The following is a 6,000-nucleotide window of genomic DNA, read 5'->3' on the forward strand; positions in this document are numbered from 1 at the left end:
TTTCAACTATGCCTGATCTTTGCTAAATTGTGATTTATCTCTGTTTAAATTATGTTGTATGCTGTACTTCAATGTAGAAAATTTTTAAGTAATTTTCCTATTTTGAGGAGTCCTACATCTGGTGACGATGGAATATATAATATATGGAACATTTATTTTTTTACGACCAGTTTATTTTAGTGCCATTCGTAGAAATCTTTCCATCGCTAACACACAGATTTTCCGGAGCTCTTCCAAAGATTTTCAATCCGTATGCTAAGACGGACTCCCATAAAGCAAAGTCGACATTTCGTTATATATTAATGTCAAATGCATTTCTAAGGGTCTCCTATATATAGACTAGTTTTCTGAAGCACTTACCGATAAGAAATGTCAATTCTTCCCATAAAAATTTATGGCTAGCTGTATTGATTATTAAAAAGGATATCTACATATCTAAATCGTGAGTTGGTTACAGTTACATGTGGTTCATAATTACAAGTGCTTTAAGTTTTTCAATTACTTTCACAAATGACCATTAGAAAAGCAAAGTATGTATGAATAATTTATGAATAGTGTAATAAATTTTGTTCGTTTAACATAACCACTTCATAGCCATGAAGTTACTGTAACTTATCTCGATTACCTACATATATAGTAAATAATGTTTACAGAGAGAGAAATTTTGGTATCGTATTTAGTTTAACGAATTGAATTTGTACTAAGGTTACAGAATAATTATTATAAGTCATTACAAACCTGTTACACAAATGAAACATCTGAATAAATTAAACACATTCAGGCTAAGTCAAGCAAAGATGCCGACAGTTGCACATGACAGATGTCAAGTAGCTCCATTATGATCATTAAACGTTAACTAGCTACAGCACTTCAATTAGTTACACACAATGTTATATTCTTCTAATTTTATGAAACATAATGATTTCGTTTTATCAAATAGACATCAGTAAAATACATTTTTTTTTTTAAATTTTCGTCGCACACAATCTAGTACAGTATTTATTTAAAAAGCTCTTGTGTAAAACCTCAGCGAATATTAATCTAAAATGTGTGCATGCACATTATTTATTACAACACAAAAGGATCTCAGAGCTGCTTAAAGATTTTCGTTGTTGATATTTTTAAGAAGTAATTTTTAGGATTCATTTTATTTTAGTATTGAATTTTTGTTTACTTCTAGCTAAAATAACCGTATTCCTGCTTCAACTTATTAAAATCTCAAGGCTCAGAAGATAATGGCTTCTTTAAACACAAAGGGAAAGATATAATGGTCTTAGGATTAAGATCTCATTATTTTCCTTTTGACGCGAACAAAGAAAAACTACTAAAATCACTTTTCTATTACAAGTTCTTAAAAACTGCTTATTAAATCAAAGTTGGTGTTCCGTAGTGTCGAGGTTTTGATGTATGGCGTGAAACCACAGGGCGAGGGGTGTTATGGCGTTGCGTGGCGTAACAAGTAATAGCTTGATAAAAAATTATTACATGTATACCGGGAACGGATCCTCAAGGTGATTTCAAGATTCATTTTTATTATTTTCTACGTTGTTTTCTTAAATACTGTAATAGGTCTGAGATTTATTTACAGAATACTTGGCTTAAGCGGTGATTAGATTTTTTTATTTAATACGTAAAAATCTGAAAATTGATATTAGACAGACTGTTTTGTTTTAGAGTTCGGTTTATCAATGGTGATATTTTTAAAAAGATAGTATATATCGGCTGGAATACCTTTCGTTTACGTAATAAAAGGTATATAATATAATCAGGTGTCTCCGTCATTACCACCTGCGTAGCAACCTGTGCAAGTGCTGTAAGAACAATGAGTGTTGGTTGGTATAAATCTAGGCGAAGGTAAAGGTTAAAAATGTTGTCGCCCGAGCCGTTGCAAGGATCTGACCTCTTCGAAATAAGAGATTTGTCAAAGCGTCTACGAAATCTCTTTCAATAGCTTAAGACCCTGACGATAATCAAGAACAAAGTCATTTAGGACATCAGTAGTTCTGAGGTCACTCTTTTAAAAACAATAAGGTGGTAATAACTCCGAGATACATAATATGAAAAATAGAACATTTATGTTAGTTAAATTATAATACTGTTTTTAATGTTTTAGCATATAAAACTTTTTTGAAAATAAATCGTGTTTCGTATGTAAATGACATTTATAAAACTATATTACGAGTAAGATCGGATAAACTCAGTTACGGGGACAAAATAAATAAAAAAACCAACCTTATTTTGAAGGAAATCAAATGAATATGCCACTCAACAATTATCGTAACAAAAATATACAAATATAGATGCCAATTATCGCCATATATTCGTTTCCTCTTTCAAATAATTAAGGTTATTTTCTCTCGCATATTCATAATTTGTTTTTCTTCTTATATTTTGTTCCGTAAATTAGTATACAACGAAGATTAAACGGAAATACTAATGTTATTTAGTTATGTTATTTATATATATTCTACTCGCAATAAATATGTTGAGAAATAATTATTTTCAACAAAACGTCAAGCATATGTAATATAAAAAAAAACAATATATCCTATAAATCTTAGTAATTTAAAGGAGTCAACACGTACAATAAGGGTACTTTCAGTGAAAATTTAAACTTTTGAGACGCATTATACTGTATAACTGTGCCGCAGTGGCAAGGAATAATAAAATCCTCTTTAAAGTTTAAACTGGACTTTGGGAAAGCCTTAGGAAGTGTCAATGAAATAAAATCAAACATAACATATAACCTTCTTCAAAAAAAAATTCGTTTAAAAAGGTTATAACAATGCCATTCATATTAACTTGAGTGGTATTAAAGATACAAATTGCAAAGGAGTACAACATGTTATAATAAACATTTGTTAAATGACTAAGTCGATCATCGGACGCTCGAAAAAAATATGTTAGGATCAGAAGAAATTTGGTAGACAAACAAAGCACGACCTTAATATTGTGGCTCTTTTTAACACTTATTCTGCATAGATTGTAACTAATATCTAATTTAATTGTAAGCACACATTTAAATAAAACTAAAGTTTTTGGAAATACACTATTTAGTACAACACAATTTATCTATCGTTACGATTTCTTTGAACGAGGTGAAAATGTCTGTCAGTTAGTCTATTTTTTGTTATCTACGGGCAACGATTTCTTGATATTCTCGAGTACTAATCTGTGCGCTAAAGAAAGCGTTTACTTTGTCCCAAGTTTGGTAGTTTGATCATAGACATGGAATTTATAGTTTAAATGAATTGATCCCTGGTGTTGCATAATGGTCAGCCATATTCTCTATTCATGAATTAGAAAATTTTAATAGCCTATACGTCCCAGGGAGTAATCTTGGTACATATTGGTACTCATGAGCGAGTATATGTTTTTCTTCAAACAGTATATAATGGCTTTGTTTGACTTGTCCTTGCTTCTGCCTTCTACTGCCCCTGATCTCTGTCCATTTTATAACAAGTCACACTCACAATCAAATTTGGATACACCTACGTATTTTAAAGTTTTAACTGATGTCGAAAATTAGTCAGAGCTATTAAAGCAATAACATAAAACAATAATAAAAAGTTATTTCCACCGCAAATTTTGAATAAAAAAAAAATTTGATACCGTCGTTATTCCTAATGACAACTATTCAACCTAGAAGTCTATATATTATTACAATTTATTTACGTCTGGCACTATAAGCAGAATTGATCAAAATAGAAAAATACTTTCTAAAACGTTTTATCATCACTTAATTGAAAGAAAAAAATTTAACATACCTCACAGAAAAGTTCAAGAAGAATCATAAAAAAAAAATCTATTAAGAGTATTCCAAAAAACCCAACTTTTAGTAATCTTTACGCAAAACATGTATCAATTCATGCTTGTAATAATTAACAGGAAAAGTTTATTGATATTCAAAGTATCCCCATAGATCACACTCCAAGATATGAATAGCAGGATTTTAGATTCTCAGCCACTCAATAACAAAATGTTTCCCATTAATATTTTAATGCATTTAATTTGATTTATTTCGCTATTAAATTAATAAGCACCGTCTAAAAATAAGCCTCCACCTCAAGCGTCGCTATATAGAGACAAATATATATAGTCCCGATAGGGTGACGTATCGAATATAGTCCCAGGCCAATGCTCACGGGGGTTGGAGATCGGCCATTGCCCTCCGGCGTTCAAAGCGCCGAATGCGGTTTAGAAGGGATGTAGATCAATTTAACCTTAAACCTTTGTTATATTAGCAATATATTTAAGAAGATTATCGACAGTTTAATGTAATGATTGTGATTGTCTTTCTGTTATTTTATTAAATTGTTTTATCTGAAAACAAACTTTTTTTAGAATTGAGGGATAAGGCTGCGACAATTTGTAAAAATTGTAATCGTATTCTGTCATCTAAACACAAAGACACCCGCTTTGAGTGGCGCCTGTCAATAAAATATATTTATTTATTTACTTGATGTTTTTGAAAATTTGTCTGCTTTATTTGATATAAAAGCAAAATCTTCGTGTATACAAAAAAAACACATCACTAGAACGTCTTGATTAGTAGATAGTTATTTTGAAATGATTTATAACTTTTTGTATACACCTGAATATATACGTCAATATATATATAAATATAGCAAAATACCCTAACATTATCATGGTATGTAATGAACATATTTTCCTCGGAAATGTAACACGTAATATCATTTTATTTTTTTGGCAAGCGTTTAATACAATGAACCTCAAAATCTCTTTATTTACGACGCTTAACGTAATAAAACTTAAAGGATATAACCCTTATGTAGGATGTGGGGACTGATGCGGGCATCCGCGGTGGCCTTTGATCTTTCTATTGCCCTTAATTTTACTCGTAACAAATGTTTTTAATTTTTAAAGAATCTGTTACTTAATTACAATTTCAAATTAAATCTAAACATTTCTCTTAACTAAAAGAAATAATTATTAAGCCTTGATATTAAACATAACAATCAAACATCTCGATGCAATTTGTTAGATTGAGGATTACTCTGCTACAAAATATACTTACTTTAACAGCCGTTAGAATAAAGTGCTGTCAACGTGATCCCGTCTTTAACAAATAGAGCAAGGTTCTATGAGTACGAATAATAATTAATTACATCTGGATACTATTTAGTCGCATTTTACTATAATAAAAAAAAACATCTACTTTATTCCTCCTTTAAGAGAATTTTGGTCATATACATACTAAGGTTATAAATATGACACTATAAGTCTAAATAAATGGACCTAAGTTATATTTAACACAAAAATGTTTAGTTAGTATGTTAGACAGTATTTAATTTTTAAAGAGAAATAGTCGTTACATAACGCCGTTGTTAAATAATATGAACAGGTTACCTTCAGCCTTGGAAACGTTACAGGATAATCCGATTTCTTATAAATTATTATGTACTCACTTATTAAGCTCTCTCGCTCTTTGTGTCGTTAAATAATGGCAGCGTAAATTCTGTAAAATATTCTGAAATAGCTAACCAACTAATAGTTGATCTATAACTCTACATAATACTTAATATCATTGTTAAAATAGAACTAAGCTGTTAGTTATATGTAAAAGCTCATCGACAACATTACTTATATATTAAAATTTAACATCCGCAAGGAAACAAAGAACGTATTAAATGTCAGATAAACTGCAATCAATTCGTCAATCGGGCAGCGATCGCTTCTGTTCAAAGCGAGATTTATTTCACTGGGATGCACCTGAAATACCCGGCTTTAATTTTTAAGCTTCATTTATCAGAGGAAAATGATGCAATGAATTAATTTACATCGCGGTATGAATATTTTTATTACTACGAGTATAATCGAATCGATTATACATTTGAATTATAATTTAATAATTATATAATCAAAATATAAGCTGTTGACCGAAAATAAGCTGAGGTTTTTATATTATTTATATTTAATTTATTATTACAATCTTTAATATCAAATGAATCTATTAAACGACGAGGCACTAAAGGGCAC

Source organism: Danaus plexippus, chromosome 15 (assembly GCF_018135715.1).
Source record: "Danaus plexippus chromosome 15, MEX_DaPlex, whole genome shotgun sequence".
In the NCBI taxonomy this organism is placed as follows: domain Eukaryota; kingdom Metazoa; phylum Arthropoda; class Insecta; order Lepidoptera; family Nymphalidae; genus Danaus; species Danaus plexippus.